The sequence below is a fragment of the Heliangelus exortis genome, chromosome W (genome assembly GCF_036169615.1).
Source record: "Heliangelus exortis chromosome W, bHelExo1.hap1, whole genome shotgun sequence".
Taxonomy (NCBI): Eukaryota; Metazoa; Chordata; class Aves; order Apodiformes; family Trochilidae; genus Heliangelus; species Heliangelus exortis.
Window position 1 is genome coordinate 5,740,680 of NC_092453.1, and position 21,495 is coordinate 5,762,174.

Sequence of the window (21,495 nt, forward strand, 5' to 3'; positions counted from 1 at the left end):
GCATTGTCCTGCAGTCTGCTGCCTCCCTCTTCTACTGCGCTGTCAGCTGCACGCCCAGCCTGCTGTGCGGGAAAAGTGTCAAGGATCCCATCCTGCCACATCCCTTTAGGAGGGTGTCACAACAGTAAATACTTTCCTGGTTTTTAATTATTTGGGAAAAAAAACCTTCATGATGCTGAAACAAGTATTAAATCTCAAATTTTGGATGGAACATGAAGTGGTTCCTGAGCTGACTCCATTTTGTTGTCCACAAGAAGCTGAAGAAAGCACCATTGGTGTGATGGAGCTTGGAAAATGAGGGCAACTTGACCCTTCAAACCTGGTGATGGCTGTAATGGGTCAGGTAATGCCAAATGAAATCTAATTTCCAGTAAAATTTCATCTTTCACTGGGAGTATCTTTAATGTTTTTCACTGGTATGGAGGCGTTGATGGGTTTTCAAATGGGAGCTTTGACGGAAGCTCTTCCCACAGCCGGGACACTTGTAGGGACGTTCACCCGTATGGATCCATAGGTGTTGGGTGAGACCTGAGCTGGCTGTGAAGCCCTTCCCACACTGAGAAGAGGTGTAAGGATGTTCACCTCTATGAATCCATAGGTGATAGGAGAGACCCGAGCTGGCTGTGAAGCCCTTCCCACACTGGGGACACATGTAGGGTTTTTCCCCAGTGTGGACATGTTGGTGATTAATCCAAGAGGCGCTGTTGTTGAAGGCTTTCCCACAGTGAGTGCAGGGATACAACTTCTCTCCTGTGTGGATGCGGTGATGCTGTGATAAATCAGAACTCTAGGAAAACTCCTTCCCACACTCCAGACACTTATAGGGTTTCTCTCCCGTGTGGATGCAGCGATGCCGTGATAAATTGGAACTCTGGGAAAACCCCTTCCCACACTCGGAACATTTAAAGGGTTTCTCACCTGTATAGATCCGTTGATTTTTGATTAAAGCTGATCTCCATCGAAAATATTTCCCGCAGTCAAGACAGGCGTAGGAAATGGTGCCTGTGTGATGGTGTCACCGTTGGACCAGATCCGAGCTATCACTAAACCATCTCCTGCAGTCAGGACATCTCTGGGGTCTCTCACCCCAATGGATTTTCTGATGGTGGAGATGGGCTGAGCAGATCCTTAACTTTCTCCCCCATTCCTCACTGGTGTCAAACTTTTCTCCTGCATGGATTTCAGTGATTTTCAAAATTACAATTATACCAAAATCTCTCTTATCCTTAGGACACCCAGGGAGGTTTTTGCCCCGATGGAGTCATCTCATGTTTGAGAAAGAAGCCATAGTATGGTGACAAAATAGGGATTGGGCTTTTTTTGTTTTGGTGGCAGCCAAAACCTACATCAAACATACTGTAGGTGAAAATGGACTGTGAGGTGGAATAGGGAGGTTAACCATAGAGTTGGGCACCCAGTGATCATCCTTTACTTCATCTTTAGCGGCTACACTGGCAACCAAAACCCAAAGGGGCCATTGTGTGGTGCAGGGGGTTCTGGGGTTTTGAGCCACTCCTGGCTTGACCGAATTATGCTGACACTGCAAGAGGTAATTTAGGACTCCCCCACTGCTGTCTTAAATCTCTGGGTTGATTTTGGAGTCTTATATCTCATCCAACCACTTCAATATAAGTTTGGGTCCCCTGTCATGGTACCAAATCCCACCATGACCTATAGGATTCCCCTATTGCACCCACATGCAGGATGAGCTGTCATCCACTGGGATGAGTTGGGGTCTCCAAAGGGAGTCCCCGATTGTGGCTTCTAAGCCCTGGGGTTATCAAGTCCCCTGGAAGGATTCCAGACTTGCCATCCTTATCCCTGGCTCGAGGGTGATTTGAGGGTCCCCAGTTGCAGCCCCAAAACCCTTGTGATGACTTTGGGGTCCCCTATCACAGCCCTGCCCACCAGTATTTATTGGGCTCCCCTGATATGATTTTGAGGGATCTAAAATCACAGCTTTTCCACCCTCCAGATGAGTTGGAGGGTTGCCAATCCCACCACCCTCACCCCAGGGTTAAGTTTAGTTCCCCCCTCTCACCCATCCTCCACCCCCTCTCCATCTTGTGCTACTCACCCCCAGTTTGGGCAGTACTGGGATAACCACCACCCCCCTCCCATCACTTCCCATCACCTCTCGGTACCTGCAAAGGGGATACAGCCCAGGCCGGTGGGGAGGGAGGGGCGATGCTCTGTCAGTCACCAGTTGGGGGGTCTCGGCTGCGGGGCGGGGGGTGTGGATGCAGCCCCGGGGCGGCGGAGAGAAACCTCCTGGGAGCTGCAGGGCGATCGCGGGAAGCGGCGGGGGGGAGGAAGAAAAGGTGGGGAGGGGCCTCGGGGGGAAGGGACCTGACCTGGGGGGACAAGGTTGGGAGTTGGCATGGGGGACACAGCAGGGTTTTTTCCTGGGGGGTTGGGGACATCAGGCTTGTGGCATGGGCAGGGGACACATCACAGCTGGGTGGTGCTGACCCAACCTCAACACAAAGCCTGTGGGCCCTGGAGATAAGAGGCTGTTAATTCATTGCTTTCAAGTGTAAACTTGGGGACAGTGACCAACCCAGGTCAGGGTTACTGCCCTGAAGGTTTTTCTTTTTCCTCCATTTCCATTTCACACTCAGCTTGTTTCTGATCCTGGGACAGAAATCACTCTAAAATAATTTTTGTCTCTTCAGAGCACCTGAATTTTTGGGATGCTGCAGACTCCAACTCTGCAAGAGTAAGGGAGATCAGAAATATTTTTCTGGGTTCTCCACAGCTCTGGAATGTGGGTTCCACATGCACCATGGGCTAAAGTCCAGGGCAGCTGCTCTGAACTGGCCAACCCCAGTGTTCCACAGAATGACCAACAGACTCTGTAGAGCAGGAAGTTTGTCCAGATGACATTCAAGGTCCCTCCAAACCCAAATCATTCTATGACTAAAGTGTGTGGAGATGGCTTGGCTCCTCAATGCTCTTGAAGAGGTTTGGGGATTGCTAATCTTAGTGCCCTCCACCCAGGGATGAGTTTAATTCCCCCCTCTCACCCATTCCCCTCCCTCCCCATCTTGTGCTGCTTGCTCCCAGTTTGGGCAGTACTGGGATAACCACCCCCCTCCCATCACCTCCCGTCACCTCCCAGTACCTGCAGGGAGGGCACAGCCCAGGCCGTTGGGTGGTAGGGGGCGATACTCTGGCGGTCACCAGTTGGGGGGTCCTGGCTGTGGGGTGGGGGGTGTGGGTCCAGCCCCGGGGCGGCGGAGAGAAAACTCCTGGGAGCTGCACCGCGATCAAAGGAAGCGGCGGGGGGGGGGAGGAAGAACAGGTGGGGAGGGGCCTCGGGGGGGAGGGACCAGACCTGAGGAGTGGGGTTGGAAGTTGGCAGGGGACACACACCAGGGTTTTTTCCTGGGGGGTTGGGGACATCAGGCTTGTGGCATGGGCAGGGGACACATCACAGCTGGGTGGTGCTGACCCAACCTCAACACAAAGCCTGTGGGCCCTGGAGATAAGAGGCTGTTAATTCACTGCTTTCAGGTGTAAACTCAGGGGGACAATGACCAACGCAGTGGTTGCTGCCCTTCAGGTTCTTTCTTATCCTTCACTTCAACTTCTGGCTTCACTTGTTTCTGATCCTGGGCAGAATTCACTCTAAAATCTATTTTTTCTGTTCCGAGCACCTCGAGTTTTCAGAGGCTGCAGGCTCCAACTAAACAAGAGCAAGGGTGATCAGAAAAGTTGTGCTGGGCTCTCTCCTGCTCTGGAATGAGGGATACATGTGACCATGGGCTAAAATCCAGAAAGGTGCTCTGACCTGGCCAACCCCAATGTTCCACAGTATGATCACCAAGAGTCTCCCTGTATAGACTAAATGACTTTCAAGGTCCCTTCCAACCCAAATCATTCTATGATTGAAGTTTAGGGGCATGGCCTGGCTTCTTCCATGGCTCCCTTTCCCAGTGGGTCCCATCCTAACAGGCAATGTTCCCACACCTGGGACCTCCTCCTCTACTTACCATGACCGTCACCTTCCCAGAGGAGCCATCATAATCATTGTTAATATTTGATCATTATTATTTTGATGCTATTAAGACATTTTTCATTGCAACCCTTGGGGATTCATTCATTCTCCCCTTCCCCCTCCAAGGTGTTTTCCAGTGATTAAAAACATTCCTAAACTGCAAGGCTTTTCAAAAGGTATGTGAGCTTTGGGAATGATCACCTGACAGCCCCTTTATCATTACCAAGGGTTACACATTTTATCAAAGAATCATTCCTGAAAGTGTTCAAGGCCAGGTTGGATGGGGCTTAGGGCATCCTGATCAACTGGGACATGTCCCTTCCCATGCAGGGAGTTGGAGCTAGATGATCTTTCAGGTCCCCTCAAACCCAAACCAATCTGTGATTCCTGGTTCTACAAGCACAAAAGTAAAGTTCAGGGGCTGTGTAAAATACCCCCAGGCATCTCAAAGGGGGAATTTGTTGTTGAAAGGAAAGGGTTTACAGCCACAAAAGTTATTCCAGGCTGAAAAACTTGAAGAGCTGGTTTAATGGGGGTGAAGAGGAGGGAATGGGAGGACACACTTCCTGACCTGATCACAAAACAAAGACCTCAGGGGCCTGGAGATAAGAAGCTGTTGAATCAGTGCTTTCAGGTGTAAATCAGGAGGACAATGACCAAGGCAGCCTTTACTGCCCTGAAGGTTCTTCTTTGTCTTTGGTATGCATAGCAAACCCTAATGACTTCTCCAAAGGCCTCAGGCTTTGGGGAAATGTCTCCTGGCACCTTTTCTGGGAAGATCTTAATAAACCAAATATCTCTGCTCTGGGTGGGGATTGGTTTTTAAAACAGGAGACAACTGACAGAAGCCTGACTGCAGGCTGCTGGAGGCATCCTGTCTCATGACCCATGGTTTCACAGAGGTTTCAGGAGAGCTCATGAAGCATCCCTCCTGACAGGCAAGGAGCAGTAACTGTAATAAATACTAGTTGAAATTTTTACTTTATTGTTTTGTTGAATGGATCGTTCCCTAGAATGTTTAATTGGGTGTGGTTTGTAATCATAGGATCGGGGTTTTTGTTCGGGTTGTTTGTGGGAAAACATGTTGGGGCATGTCGAAGACCACGAGGCAAGTCCGCAGAGACAGAACAAAGAAGCTCTTCCCTTAGCAACGGGACAGAACCTGCGGACCAGGGACCAATACAGAGAGACCGCGAAACAGCCTCCAATGAGAAACTAATAACGGACTAAGAGGGAGGGGGGTTACCGAAAGTATAAAAGGACTGGTTTACCCTATCCAAGGCGCGAACCGTTGGCGGAGGTGTGCTGCCTCGGTCGCCCAGCGCGCTGCTTTGCATATATATCTCTCTCATTTACAGTAAAAGTTTTGTTATCGTTAAAACGAGTCAAACGTTTATAACAAATTGGTGCCGTGACTTGGATCTTGGAACTCTATGCTGTGGAGCTTTTCTACTGGGTAGGCGCCCCATCCGCACTTTTGCGGGTGGACCTGGAGTCTAGCTCCGTGCTATAGACGGCAGGGATCTTACCGAGGAGGGAGAGATATATAAGTAAAGGAATAATTTAGAATTCCCCCGTACTTTTTGTTTTGTTCTGTTTTGTTTGTGCACGAAGATCCGGATAACAGATTAACAGGAGACAAGTGAGTATTAAGCGATTTCCCCCGGGGATGGTGTAGTGTACCTCTGGCTGTGAGGTTTTTGTGGCTGGGGATGGTTTTCCTCTGGCCGCGGGATTATCGCAGCTAGGGAGGGTTTCCTCTGATCTTGTGCACGAGATCAGGGAGGGTGTGCCTCTGGCTGTGAGGTTTTCTCGGCTAGGGAGGGTTTCCTCTGATCTCGTCCACGAGATCAGGGAGGGTATGCCTCTGGCCGCGGGATTTTCGCGGCTGGGGATGAAGTTTCTTTGATCCTGGTCTTTCCACACGGTCAGGGAGGCTTGTTTTTCGGTGTCTGCTTGTTAGTTGTTTGTTTTGTTTTGTTTTTCTCCGACCACGAGGTTTTTTTTTCCTTGCAGCCAAAAGGGGCGGGTGGTCACCTTCCGGTTGCTGGGTTCCTCTTCTGGCCAAAGGGTGGGTTACCCTCCGGTTGCGGGGTTTTAACTTCTATCCGGGAAGAGCTGGTTCCCCTGGGTGTAGGGGAGCCGGTGCCCACGGTGCGCCTGATTGAGATTTGAGTGAGTGAGACGTCCTGAAGGGCGGAGCGAGTGCGGACCTTCTTGTAGTGCTGTTCCCACGTCCCGCGAGGGGCTGGGCCACGAACGGAGGGAAGCGTTTGGGCTGTGTGACAGAAAGCACCTGGAAGATGGGCCAAGGGTGGAATAAACTCATGTTGGAGGATCGTCCCGGTATTCAGAGGGGGTACGAATGTCTCCCTGATATCCCCCCCGATAGTCCATTGGGAATCATGTTGAGACATTGGGAAGTTTCTCCCAGACACAAGGAAAACATGGTATACTATTGTATAAAAGTTTGGGGAAACCAGGAAATTGAACGAGGAGTATACTGGCCAATATATGGGACATTTGAGAATTGGGTATGCCGGAGTTTAAATTTGTGGGTTAATGCTAAGAGACCTTTTAATGAAGAAGAGAGTGAATATGCTTCAGTATGGATGGGAAGTGACCCAGCGAGGATGTTTGCGGTCAGAGATGGGAGCAGGAGACGGCATAGGGAACCTGAGGAGGAAATCCTTGTGTCACCTCCTCCTCACCATAACCCTTCTCTACCGGCTGCTACGGAGACTGACTCCTCTGAGAGTGAGCCAAAGGAACCTGAACAGTATGAGAGGAGGGTACTCAGGAGAAAACGTAGGGAACCTGAGAGAATCGTTGAGTCACCTCCTTCATGTGATAATCCTCCCCCTCCGGCTGCTACGGAGACTGACTCCTCTGAGAGTGAGCCGAAGGAACATGAACAACATGAGAGGGGGGTACTCACAAGAAGCAGAACGAAAGAAAGAGGAGGTTTATATCCTTTGCGTGAAATTGCAATGGGGGGACCTCAGCCTGGGACTGGATTTGTTTCGGTACCACTCAGTTCCATGGATGTGAGAGACTTTAAAAAGGAAATGGGAGCATTGCTAGAGGACCCCCTGGGGGTGGCTGAGAGATTTGATCAATTCCTGGGAGCTAACATATATACCTGGGATGAAATGCAAGCTATCCTTAGAATCTTGTTTACTATGGAAGAGAGGGAAATGATTAGGAGGGCTGGTCTACGACACTGGGATCAGAGACACCAACAAGGTCCTGCTGCAGATGTAAAATGGCTCATGCAGAGACCTAACTGGGATAATCAAAATCCAGAACATTGGGGGCACATGATGGACCTTCGAGAGATTATCATGCAAGGGATTAGGGAATCTGTTCCTCGGGGGCAGAATATTAATAAAGCCTTTACAGAATGTCAGAAGAAAGATGAAACCCCTACCGAATGGTTAGAGAGACTGAGGAAGAATCTGCAGTTATATTCAGGTCTGGACCCTGATACACCCTTAGGGCAGGCTTTACTAAAAACTCACTTTGTGGCAAAATACTGGAGTGATATTAGGAAAAAGTTGGGAGAAATTGAGGATTGGCACGATAAGGGTCTGGATGAGCTTCTGAGAGAAGCTCAAAAGGTTTATGTAAGAAGGGATGAGGAGCAGCAAAAGCAACAAGCGCAACTCTTGGCCACAGCAGTAAAAGAGCTTGGTCCCACCCCCCTTGGCCCGAGAGGAAGACCGAGAGAAACAGAATACAGGCCAAGACCGAATAGGAGAAATATGCCCCCTGTTCATAGAATCATAGAATCATAGAATTAGCCGGGTTGGAAGGGACCTCAGAGATCATCTAGTCCAACCCTTGACCCACCGGAGCAGTTGCTAGACCATGGCACTGAGTGCCACATCCAGTCTTTTTTTAAATGTCTCCAGGGACGGAGAATCTACCACCTCACCGGGCAGTCCATTCCATAGCCTAATCACCCTCTCCGTGAAGAAATTCTTTCTAATATCTAACCTAAACCTCCCCTGGCACAACTTAAGACTGTGTCCTCTTGTCTTGTTGAGGGTCGTCTGTGAAAAGAGTCCAGCTCCCACCTCGCTACAGCCTCCTTTCAGGTAGTTGTAGACAGCAATGAGGTCTCCCCTGAGCCTCCTCTTCTTCAGGCTGAACAGCCCCAGCTCTCTCAGCCTCTCCTCATAGGGCCTGTGCTCGAGTCCCTTCACCAGCCTGGTTGCCCTCCTTTGGACCTGTTCCAGGACCTCTACATCCTTCTTAAACTGAGGGGCCCAGAACTGGACACAGTACTCGAGGTGTGGCCTCACCAGCGCTGAGTACAGGGGAAGAATCACCTCCCTGGACCTGCTGGTGACGCTGTTTCTGATACAGGCCAGGATGCCATTGGCCTTCTTGGCCATCTGGGCACACTGCTGGCTCATGTTCAGTTTCTTGTTAATGCAGACTCCCAGGTCCCTTTCTGCCTGGCTGCTCTCCAGCCACTCTGTCCCCAGCCTATAGCGCTGCATGGGGTTGTTGTGGCCAAAGTGCAGGACCCGGCACTTGGCCTTGTTGAACCTCATCCCGTTGGAATCGGCCCAGCTCTCTAGTCTGTCCAGGTCCCTCTGCAGAGCCCTCCTGCCTTCGAGTTGGTCTACACTTCCCCCCAGCTTGGTGTCATCTGCGAACTTGCTGATGATGGACTCAATCCCTTCGTCTAAGTCATCGATAAAGATATTAAACAGAACTGGGCCCAACACTGATCCCTGGGGGACACCACTAGTGACCGGCCGCCAACTGGATGCAGCCCCGTTCACCACCACCCTCTGGGCCCAGCCCTCCAGCCAGTTCCTAACCCAGCACAGGGTGCTCCTGTCCAAGCTGTGGGCTGACAGCTTTTTCAGGAGAATGCTGTGGGGGACGGTGTCAAAGGCTTTGCTGAAGTCCAGGTAGACCACATCCACCGCCTTCCCCTCATCCACCAGACGGGTCACCTGATCATAAAAGGAGATCAGGTTGGTCAGGCAGGACCTGCCCTTCCTAAACCCGTGCTGGCTGGGTCTGATCCCTGGCCCATCCTGCAGGTGCTGTGTGATTGCACTGAGGATGATCTGCTCCATAACCCTGCCAGGCACTGAGGTCAGGCTGACGGGCCTGTAGTTTCCCGGGTCCTCCTTCCGGCCCTTTTTGTGGATTGGCGTGACATTCGCCAACTTCCAATCATCTGGGATGTCCCCAGTGAGCCAGGACTGTTGGTAGATGATAGAGAGAGGCTTGGCGAGCTCTTCTGCCAGCTCCCTCATCACTCTTGGGTGGATCCCATCCGGTCCCATAGACTTGTGGGGGTCCAAGCAGCTCAAGAGGTCACTGACTGTGTCCTTCAATATTACAGGGGGGCTGTTTAGATTTTTATCACCCTCTATAGGCTCCAGAAGCCAGCTGTCAACAGGATAACCTGTCTTTCTGTTGAAAACTGAGGTAAAGAAGGTGTTAAATACCTCAGCCTTTTCCTCATCTTTGATAACTATATTCCCACCCATGTCCAGTACAGAATGAATGTTTTCCTTGCCCCTTCTTTTGCTATTGATGTATCTGTAGAAGGATTTCTTATTGTCCTTCACAGAGGTAGCAAGATTCAGTTCATGTAGTGCTTTTGTCTCTCTGATTTTCTTTCTACATGACCTGACTATATTCCTAAATTCCTCTTGAGAAGTTAGCCCTTTTTTCCATAATTGATAGGCCCTCTTCTTAACCCTAATTTCTTTCAGAGTCTCCCAGTTCAGCCAGACTGGTTGCCTTCCCCGCCGGCTCGCCTTCCGGGACTCTGGGACAGCCTGTTCCTGTGCTTTCAGAATATGCTCTTTGAAGTATGTCCATCCCTCCTGGACCCCTTTGTTTTCAAGGGCTGTTTCCCAGGGTATACTCTGAACCAGTCTTTTGAATAGTCCAAAATCTGCTCTCCGGAAATCCAATACAGACGTTTTACTGACGACCCTCCTTGTATCCCTGAGTATTGAAAACTCTATTATTTCATGGTCACTAAGTCCCAGTCGTCCATCAACCACCACATCTCCCACCAGCCCCTCTCTGTTTGTGAAAAGAAGGTCAAGTGGGGCTCCATCCCTGGTGGGCTCATTTACTAGTTGGAGCAGGAAGTTATCTTCAATACACTCTAGGAATCTCCTAGATTGCCTCCTCTCTGCAGTGTGGAGTTCCCAGCAGATGTCTGGCAAGTTAAAGTCACCTACGAGGATAAGGGATGATGATTTTGAAACATCCTCCAGTTGCTTGTAGAATATTTCGTCGACCTCATCGTCCTGATTGGGCGGTCTGTAACAGACTCCCATCACGATATCGGCCTTGTTGACCTTCCCACTGATTCTAACCCACAGGCATTCTGCCCTATTATTGGTGGTCTCAACTTCTACAGTGTTGAGAGATTCTCTAACATATAGGGCTACCCCTCCACCTCTCCTACCCTGCCTGTCCCTTCTGAAGAGCCTGTATCCACCCATGGCAGCACTCCAGTCATGGGAGTCATCCCACCACGTTTCCGTGATAGCTACTACATCATAGCTTTCCTGCCGCACGATGGCTTCCAGCTCCTCCTGTTTGTTGCCCATGCTGCGTGCATTGGTATACATGCACTTCAGCTGGGCTCCTGATTTGTCATTTATCTCGGGTAGTCCACCTTTAGGTTCCTCTCTGGAGAGCTCAGTTTCAACCCTCTCCCCCTTCAAACCTAGTTTAAAGCCCTCCTTATCAGCTCCTTCAACCTATGACCTAGAGTCCTTTTCCCCCTGTTAGTTAGATGAAGTCCATCAGATCTAATGACACAAGGCAGTTTGGGATTTACCCCATGGTCGAAGAACCCGAAGTTCCGCCGGTGGCACCAGTCCCTTAGCCACCTATTAATGAGATGGGTTTTCCTAGTCCTCTCCTCATTTAAGCCTTCTACTGCAGGAACTGAGGCGAAGACTACCTGTGCTCCTGACCCATCGACTAACCGACCCAGGGCCTTGAAGTCCTTTTTAATCCCTCTTGTACTTCTTCCAATAATGTCATGACTGCCAGCCTGAACTACCAACAGTGGATAATAGTCCGAGGACTGAATTAGTTGAGGGAGTCTCTTAGTAATATCCCTCACCCGGGCGCCAGGAAGGCAGCAGACCTCTCTATGGGATGGGTCAGGTCGGCATATAGGGCCCTCAGTTCCCCTCAGAAGAGAGTCACCAGCTACGACTACCCTTCTTCTTTTCTTTGTAGGTGAAGTTTTAATCCGTCTGCTAGACAGGGGGTGAACGGGAGGCCTTATGGACAGATCGTCCTCTTGTCTGTCCTCTTCTTGATTCTCTTAGTCCAGGGCCTCATATCTGTTCTCTATGGGCACCTGGGGGAGTGGTGGGGGTTGGGAGAGAATTCTTTTGCCTTTTCGGTGGGGGACCTGTTTCCATTCTCCCCTATCCACCTGGTCTTCATCAGCTGCCTGATAGGAGGAGGGGCAGGGCTTCACTGTCTCCTGTTGGATTTCAATTGTAGTTGAAAGGGTGTGACTCCACCAGTCAATTTCTTTTTCACTTTCCCTAATACTTCTTAGTCTCTCCACCTCCTCCTTAAGCTCCGCCACCATGCTCAGCAGGTCATTGACCTGCTCACATCTCACACAGACCTTATTTTTGCTGTCCGCCGGTGCCAGGATGAGGCTCAAACAGTCTGCACAGCCAGAGGCCTGAACAGCTACATCCATCCTAAGGGGTTCGGTTTGTGTGGACACACCCTTCCTCTTAACAGCAACAGTTTTTGCTTTTTTCACAACCATTGCTACCTGTGCCCCTACTGCTTGCCCTGCCTGCGCGAACTGCCTCGCTAACTGCCGCTTCACCTTCCTGTTTGCCTGCTCCTGTTCGCCGTGCTCCGGGTCGCTGGTGCTCCTGGCAGACACTTTAAATCCCTCGTGGCCCCGCTGGGTGCCGCCCCCTTCTCAGCTGATTGGTCTCCGTAGAAACCCTTCAACAGAAAGGTTACACAGCACGCTGCCGGTAGCCGTTTGAATTCTCCGGTCGATTCAGCCGCTTTAAATCCCTCGTGGCCCCGCTGGGTGCCGCCCCCTTCTCAGCTGATTGGTCTCCGTAGAAACCCTTCAACAGAAAGGTTACACAGCACGCTGCCGGTAGCCGTTTGAATTCTCCGGTCGATTCAGCCGCTTTAAATCCCTCGTGGCCCGGCTGGGTGCCGCCCCCTTCTCAGCTGATTGGTCTCCGTAGAAACCCTTCAACAGAAAGGTTACACAGCACGCTGCCGGTAGCCGTTTGAATTCTCCGGTCGATTCAGCCGCTTTAAATCCCTCGTGGCCCCGCTGGGTGCCGCCCCCTTCTCAGCTGATTGGTCTCCGTAGAAACCCTTCAACAGAAAGGTTACACAGCACGCTGCCGGTAGCCGTTTGAATTCTCCGGTCGATTCAGCCGCTTTAAATCCCTCGTGGCCCCGCTGGGTGCCGCCCCCTTCTCAGCTGATTGGTCTCCGTAGAAACCCTTCAACAGAAAGGTTACACAGCACGCTGCCGGTAGCCGTTTGAATTCTCCGGTCGATTCAGCCGCTTTAAATCCCTCGTGGCCCCGCTGGGTGCCGCCCCCTTCTCAGCTGATTGGTCTCCGTAGAAACCCTTCAACAGAAAGGTTACACAGCACGCTGCCGGTAGCCGTTTGAATTCTCCGGTCGATTCAGCCGCTTTAAATCCCTCGTGGCCCCGCTGGGTGCCGCCCCCTTCTCAGCTGATTGGTCTCCGTAGAAACCCTTCAACAGAAAGGTTACACAGCACGCTGCCGGTAGCCGTTTGAATTCTCCGGTCGATTCAGCCGCTTTAAATCCCTCGTGGCCCCGCTGGGTGCCGCCCCCTTCTCAGCTGATTGGTCTCCGTAGAAACCCTTCAACAGAAAGGTTACACAGCACGCTGCCGGTAGCCGTTTTGTTGTGCCTAAAGAGCTAATATGTTACTATTGCAAACAAAAGGGACACAAACAATGCTCCTGTCGTAAAAGGATGCAGGACGAGATGATATATAAAGAAGATTAGGGGTGTCAGGGGCTCTATTTGCTGGGGACATCTACCAGCAAAGAGCCCTTGATAAAATTACAAATTGGTCCCCAGCAACAAGAATTTGAATTTCTTATAGATTCAGGGGCTGAAAGATCTACTGTCCAGACCCTTCCACAGGGATGCACTATCTCTCAAGACACATTACAAGTTGTAGGGGCTAAGGGAGAACCCTTTGCGGTACCCTTAATCAAAAATGTGGAAATTAGATTAAACAACCAGATTTCCACAGGCACTTTCTTACTGGTGCCTGAAGCTGAATATAACCTGTTGGGGAGGGATTTGAATTTAGGAATTGGTTTAGAAATAAAAGGACAACAGTTGAATGTCAAATTACTGGTCCTAACTTCAGCAGATGAAAAGAAAATTAACCCAGAAGTCTGGTATACTCCTGATTCGGTTGGGCTTTTAAACATTAAACCTATTATCATTACTATTAGGGACCCTGATTGCCCGGTTAGGGTCAAACAATACCCCATTTCACATGAAGGGAGGAAAGGATTACAGCCTATTATTCAGAGACTGTTAACTCAGGGGTTATTGGAACCTTGTATGTCTCCCCATAATACACCTATCCTGCCAGTTAAGAAGTCGGACGGGTCATACCGATTGGTACAAGATTTAAGGGAAGTAAATAAGCGCACTATAACTAGATATCCAGTAGTTGCCAATCCTTACACTACCTTAAGTAAACTTTCACCCAACTATCAGTGGTACACCGTCATTGACCTCAAGGACACCTTCTGGGCATGTCCCTTAAGGGAAGACTGCAGAGATTACTTCGCCTTCGAATGGGAAGATCCTGACACCCATAGGAAACAGCAACTTCGGTGGACAGTACTTCCCCAGGGCTTTACAGAATCCCCTAACCTATTTGGCCAGGCTTTAGAACAAATTCTTGAATCCTTTGAAGGGAGTCCTCATACAGTCTTAATTCAATATGTGGATGATTTGTTAATTGCAGGGATCACTGAAGATGATGTTAGGACTGCTAGTATACTACTCCTCAATTTTTTAAGCCTGCAAGGGTTGAAGGCAACAAAGTCCAAATTACAATTTACTGAGGAGAAAGTGAAGTACTTAGGTCATTGGTTGGTTAAGGGCCAGAAGCAGCTGGACCCTGATAGGGTTAATGGGATTCTAGCCCTATCAGCTCCTACAAACAAAAGGCAGATCCGTCAGCTACTTGGACTCCTAGGCTATTGCTGACAGTGGATTGAAGATTACAGCAGCAAAGTTAAATTCCTTTACGAGAAACTCACTAAGAATGGGTTGCTGAAGTGGACTTCTGATGACGATAAGTATTTACATAACATTAAAGAGGATTTGATTAATGCCCCAGTCCTCAGTTTACCTGATATTAGGAAATCTTTTTATTTGTTTGTCAATATACATGATGGAACAGCATATGGAGTACTTACACAGATGTGGGCAGATTCTCGGAAACCTGTGGGCTATTTTTCTAAGCTACTTGATCCTGTGAGCCGCGGGTGGCCCAATTGTTTACAGGCTGTAGTAGCTACAGCCTTGTTAGTGGAGGAAGCTGCAAAAGTTACTCTGGGAGGAGAATTAATAGTATATACTCCACATAACTTGAGAAATATTTTGCAGCAGAAGGCAGAAAAGTGGATAACTGATAGCAGGCTATTGAAATATGAGAGCATTTTATTGAACTCCCCTAAATTGCGATTGGAAGTTATCAACTTGCAGAATCCTGCTCAATTCCTGTATGGGGAACTTGAGTCAACCCTCTCACATGATTGTTTACAGACTATAGAGTTGCAGGCTAAAATTAGGGAGGATTTAGAAGACTCCGAATTACAGGAAGGCCTTAAACTGTACATAGATGGTTCCTCACGGGTAGTGGGTCGACATCGAAAATCAGGATATGCAATAATAGAAGGAGACAATTTTACCGTTAAAGAATCAGGACCATTGGATTCTAGGTGGTCAGCTCAGGCTTGTGAACTATATGCCCTTCTCCGAGCCTTGCAGCTTCTGAAAGGCCGCATTGGAACAATATTTACAGATTCTAAATGATGCCAATTTTATGCCCCAAACAAGGCACGGACAGAGTAACTGCTCAGAGACAAAGTTTGTAGCCTTTAAGCAGGAGGTATTTATTAACAGCCGGGGAGCAGCCAGGTTTTCCTGGGCAAACTGCTCCAATTCAGCAATCTCACAATTCAGCTTTTATACAATTTTGCTAAGCAATTGCAACATCCATTATGAATATTCATTATATTGCAACATCTACTTTTAATATTCATAACAGGCGGAGTTGAGGCAGAGTTAGAGGGTTGGTCTTCAATTTGGAGAGGATTTTTGGGGTCGTTCTTGTATTTCATCCTCTTGAACTGGTGTCCTTTCCGTACCTTTTTCCTAATTTGGGTAGTTTCCTTGTGCATTTGGCAGGGTCTTAGTGACCTTGGCTCATCCTAAAACTTCTGAGGCTACTGATGCCAAATTTTATGTTATTTTATGGTTTTAGTGTTCTTTTCTGTCAACCTGTCCTGTTCTCTCAGACAATTTATTACCTCCGTATTTTCCTAATGCTAAGCTTTCTTATAGTGCCTTGCATTTTATGTTTTAACTCGTTATTTCTCGAAGACTGCTTCCTTTTGGGCGGCTTCATTTCCCCCCTTTTCTTATAACTTACGAATTCTTTCGTCAAGTTCTAATCCTAAAGGGTGTTGATATGCTTGTACCATTGCCCAGATTATTTGGGTTCTCTTAATCATAGACTTTAATTTACACCACAGGCATATATTTAAGAGAGTTAACAGGCTATGGCTATAATTAATATTGGACGTATCAGGTAGTGAAAAACTTGTGTTGCTGTTGGGGAATATCCTGTAAAGATGTCCCACCAATTATGTTGACCTACTTGAGTAACCTTTGTTAGGATATTAGGATATTCCACTTATATCTCTTTGTGTTCGCTTGTGGTATGACCAAGTGTTCCAGCCTTTGAGGCTTTGCTGTATAAAAGGTTGACAATCTTTTTGTAAATGTGTAATGTCTGTCTGAATGTTTATCCGTACTTTTCTTCAGAGAATATGTGGGATCTAACAGTAACTTCAGTTTGTTTGACTGTCTTATTACTTGGGGTCCTATAAAGATTAGATTATGCATTTCCCTACATTCTAGAGGTGGAGTAGCTCCATGAGACGGGTCCATGACTAAGTCTGTCGTGGATTTAATGGCCTGTTTAAATCCTCTGCCGATCATGTTGCCTTGTTTACTAATAGGTTCAAGAATTTTAGCTTCTCTGTTACATGAAAACCAAGTTAATTTTTCTAGTTGGAATATAATTTCACACTGTGCTCTACCTCCTTCAAAACTATCCCATTGACAAGAAACTGGTCCCCTCCTTTGAACCCAGATAATTGGCTCTTTATCTTTTTCCTGGCTGTAAGTAATTAAGTTCTATCTAGGGACCTTTTCTCCAGATTCAATTGTCAACATTAGTGTTTGTTTTTCCTACTAGGGCATCAACTTCTCGGCATCCTACTTGAATTTAGTCTCCTTTTTGTGCCACGAAAAAGGTGTTACTTTCCCATTCATCTATCGTATAAGGTTGATTGTTATGTAGAACATAAATCTCAAATTCGTTTTCCCCAGAGCGTGGTAGTGTACGTGCACTAGACCATGGCCCTTCTGGAGTAGGGTCTTGGGATAAAACAATACTTATCGAGAGTCCAATGGTTAATGTCGAAAGGGTTTGAGAGGGAGCTGGATTCATAATGTCGGGTCTTCTTGCTTATCTTCTGGAGCTTTTTTGACTCAGGAATAATGGATCCATGTAGGTCATTCCTTGATCCGTACCGCAGTGAAGGTAGTCAGCAGCACTTGGAAAGGTCCCTCCCACTTTTCTTATAGGGGTTTTCCTAAAAGATTCTTAACATACACCCAATCGCTGGGGTTAAACGGATGTAGCTTACAATCAGGTTGTTTGGGCTGATGTTCTATAACTACTGTGGCGTTTTTTTCAAAATGCTTTCCTACAGCGATTACATAATCATGTATATACTGATTGCCTATTTGATCCATAGCATCACTATTTACAATTTGCATAGCATAAGGTCTGCCATACAGAATTTCAAACGGACTCAACTTCTCTTTTGATAGAGGTTTGACCCTCAATCTGATCAGAGCAATAGGCAAAGCTTGATACCATTGTAAATTAGTCTCTGGACATATCTTAGCAATTTGTTGTTTGATAAGATGATTCATCCTTTCCACTTGCCCACTGGCCTGTGGTTTGTAGGGCATATGCAATTGCCATTTAATCTGCAGTGCTTTGCTTATTGCTCTCACGACCTTTGCACAAAAATGTGATCCTTTGTCTGAAGAGATACTTCTTGGTACTCCAAACCGCGGTATGATTTCATTTAACAAAACTTTAGTTACTTCTCTTTCTTTGTTTGTTCTACAGGGGAATGCCTCAGGCCACTCAGAAAATGTATGAGTTAATACCAACAAATATCGAATACCCTCCTTTTCTTGGGAGTTCAGAGAAATCAATTTACCATACTTCACCTGGGAATTTGCCTTGATTTATTGCTCCTTGGTGTATTTTGGTTCCTGTATTTGGGTTGTTCTTTAGGCATCATTCGCAGTGGGATGTAACTCGCTTTATGGTGATGAATAATTTTGGTCCTGCTATTCTAGTTTGTAAATACTGGTAAAGTGGATCTAAACCCCAATGGACCTTTTCATGTTCTGTCTTTACAAATTGCCACGTTAATTTTTCTGGTATTATTAGTTGTCCCGTTTCTAACTGACCCCATCCATTATCTAATAATTTACCTTTATTTCTTTGAATCCACCTATGATCTGATTCCTGATAGTTTGGTTGAAAGCTAGTATCTAGCTCCCCTGGTACTAAAGCTGTTATAGTCACTTTTTCGGTCCTTGCATCAGCTAATTTAGCTTCCGCATCAGCTTTCCTATTTCCTATTTCTGGAACAGTGTTACCTTTCAGGTGTCCCTTACAATGCATTATGGCCACTTGTTCTGGGAGCTGGACTGCTTCTAACAATCGTAGAATTTCCTCTGCGTGTTTGACTGCTTTCCCTTGGGTAGTCAGCAGTCCTCTTTCTTTCCAGATTGCTCCATGAGCATGTACGACGGAGAAGGCATACTTAGAGTCTGTCCAAATATTAATTCGCATGTTTTCTGCTAATTCCAGAGCTCGGATAAGAGCTATTAGCTCTGCTCTTTGGGCTGAGGTCCCTGCAGGTAAAGGATTTGACTCGATTACCTCTTCCGTCGTAGTCACCGCATAGCCAGCCATTCTTACCCCTCGCTTTACGAAGCTGCTGCCATCCGAGAACCAATTGTCCGCATCTTCGAATGGCTCTTCTTTGAGATCCGGGCGACTGGAGTAGACTGCTTCGATTGTTTCCAGGCAGTCATGTTCGATGGGTTCTGCCAGAGTTCTTCCTTCTAGGAATGAAGCTGGGTTTACGATATTAGTTACTTGGATAGTTATATCATCTGATTCAGCTAGGATAGTCTGGTATTTTAGGAATCTGGAAGGTGATAACCAGTGGTTACCTTTCTGTTCTAATACGGCTGATACAGTATGAGACACTAACACAGTCATTTTCTGACCCAACGTGAGCTTCCTGGCCTCTTCTACGTTTATAATCACTGCGGCCACTGCTTTCAGACAGCTAGGCCATCCTTTGCTTACTTCATCCAACTGTTTGGAGAAATAAGCCACAGCTCTCTTGTGTGGTCCCAACTGTTGTGCTAAGACTCCTAGAGCCATCCCTTGTCGTTCATGAGAGAACGGCCAGAAAGGTTTTGTTACATCTGGAAGACCCAAAGCTGGTGCTCTCATAAGCTCCTGTTTCAGTTTCTTAAAAGCCCCTTCTGCTTCAGGAGTCCAGGCTAGAATATTCTTAGTTTCTTTTAGCGAATCATATAATGGTTTAGCAAGTATCCCGTATTGATAGATCCATAGTCGACACCAACCTGTCATTCCCAGAAAGGCGCGCAAATCTCTCACCGTTTCTGGTCTAGGCATTTGGCAGATGGCTTCCTTTCTTGTCGTTCCTAGGGATCGCTGCCCTCTGGAAACTTCATATCCCAGATATACTACTTCTTCTTGCACCAGCTGTGCTTTCTGTTGAGAAACTCGATATCCACTTATACCCAAGAAATTCAACAGAGAAACAGTCCATTCAATGCATTCTTCTTCTGTCTCTGTTGCTATTAGGAGATCGTCTACGTATTGTAGAAGAGTACCATCTCCCGGTGGCCTCTCCTACTGTTCTAATTCTTTGGCTAATTGATTCCCAAAAATTGTGGGACTATTTTTATAACCTTGAGGTAACACAGTCCATGTGGGTTGGGTTTTTCTCCCTATATTTACAGATTCCCATTCAAAGGCAAAGATCTTTTGGCTTTCTGGAGCTAAGGGAAGGCAGAAGAATGCATCTTTCAAGTCTAATACCGTGAACCAGGTCAAATTTTCTTTTAATTTAGTTAGGAGTGTATAAGGGTTAGCAACTACTGGGTGTAGTGTCTTCGTTATTTCATTTACTGCTCTTAGATCTTGGACTAATCTATAAGTTCCATTAGGTTTCTTAACTGGCAAGATTGGTGTGTTAAAATCTGATTCGCATTCTATTAATAACCCCAACTCTAGAAACTTTCTAATTATGGGTTCAATTCCTTTTCTATCTTCTAACCTCAGTGGGTACTGTTTTCTCACTACTGGCCTCACTCCAGGTATAAGGTCAATAATGATAGGTGTTGCTTGTTTTGATTTTCCAGGTACGTCAGTAGCCCATACCAGCGGGTAGGCTTCACTCAGAATTCGCTCGATATTGTGTCTTTCAGGTTTTGGTTCTATGCAACTGATTGTTAGGCTTAGAGCTGCAATCAGTTGCTCTTCGTTTACTCAGAATTCCAATTTGTCTTTGTTGAATTTTACTGATGGATTCCCCTTTGTTTTCCAATTTTGTATTTAATAGGTTTCAAAAAGTAAGCTTTTTCTGGTTGGCCTGTTGCTCCCACAACTGGTACAAATTCATCACTTTTAGGCACTAGTTCCTGATTTAAAACCGAAAATGTTGCTCCTGTATCAATCAAAAAGTCTAATTCTTTTTTCACCTTCTCCCAGTCTGGGAGGAGGCACTCCATATCCTGGGGCAAATGGCTGATATTCCCACAGGCTTACTTCACTCTCTTTTCCACTGTCCCTTCTTATTAATTTGAGGCACTGTTGTCCAATACTACAGGCATCACAGCAGCGTTCCTTAGGTTTTAAGTTTTTCTTATCCTTTTCTAAGGCTAGTACTAGGGGATCCTGAGGTGCCACACTTATCCCACATTCCTTCTGTCACTCCGGTTTATTTCTTAGGAAAAAAACATATCGCAATACATCACTTCATCCCATTTGCCTAGCCGGCGGAGGAACAGCATGAGTTGTAAGATTGTGTTATAATTAATTGTTCCTTCCGGTGGCCATTTTTCATCTCCGTCTAACTTATACAAAGGCCACCACTGTATACAGTATTTTAAAAGTGTCTTTTTACTTATGTTCCCCCCTGGAATGCCTCCTAAATCTTTCAAGTGTTTCAGGATACATCCCAAGGGGGATGTATCATATTTACATGTTTACTTTGTTGGCTTCCCATTACTATTCTCTGGATTTATGTCTCTTTGTTTAACTGGGTCGCACTTCTACCCGTAAGTAATATATCTTGCTTTGTTTCATCACTTCATGCAAGCAATTTTCAATCGCTTCGTCCGTCTCTAGCCTGGCTTCTCGCGAAGATCAGGAACCATAGAGCTGGACTCCCCACTCACTTTGCAGCGATGCTGCGTCTCAGTCACTCTCACTCATACTTGCACACTTTATATAAACATTCCTACCTTCTGGTTTATATCTGAACAGACTGCTTTACCAAGTAAGGTCACAGGATGTCGATTGTGGACTGTGAGATACTGGTTTGCTGTTGGATATCCGATCTGTGTTATCACATAGCCACAGGACACCGCTGCAAGCTTTAAATTTCAAGCTACATGTTAATAAGAAATTCTCCATATTCCAAAACCTTTTTCCCAAGAGAGATTCTTGGACACACTCCCGGACCTAGAAAGCAATCCTAGATTAGTTAACAACCATCCTTAGTTATAAACTGTCTGTATCCTTAACCCTTAAATCACAACCTTACGGTCTTAAACACCTTATCGAACAATATTTCACACAACAAAAAAAATAAACCAAGGACATCAAGGTAAAAGGAGAACACATAAGACTCCATTCCAGCAGGACTCTAACCTGCTTCGGAGAACACACAAGACACTGCTCCGGCAGGACTCTAACCCACTTCGGAGGACACACAAGGCACTGCTCCGGCAGGACTCTAACCCACTTCGGAGAGCACACAAGACACTGCTCC

The 21,495-nt window shown here is 47.0% G+C and overlaps 2 protein-coding genes and 1 pseudogene across 2 annotated transcripts in view; all 3 read right to left on the bottom strand.

Moving 5' to 3' along the window:
• Positions 1-400: 400 nt before the first annotated feature.
• Positions 401-1,012, bottom strand: LOC139789145 (zinc finger protein 3-like; annotated as a pseudogene).
• LOC139789283 (zinc finger protein 501-like) overlaps positions 1,009-21,495 on the bottom strand; it is a 508,475-nt gene continuing 487,988 nt past the window's right edge. Inside the window, exon 3 of the transcript XR_011723120.1 lies at positions 1,009-1,170. The gene's annotated coding sequence lies outside the window, so the exon portion shown is untranslated. The remainder of the gene's footprint in view (positions 1,171-21,495) is intronic.
• LOC139789149 (olfactory receptor 5P76-like) overlaps positions 9,231-21,495 on the bottom strand; it is a 428,065-nt gene continuing 415,800 nt past the window's right edge. The window contains 1 exon segment of the mRNA XM_071729673.1: positions 9,231-9,350. The gene's annotated coding sequence lies outside the window, so the exon portion shown is untranslated.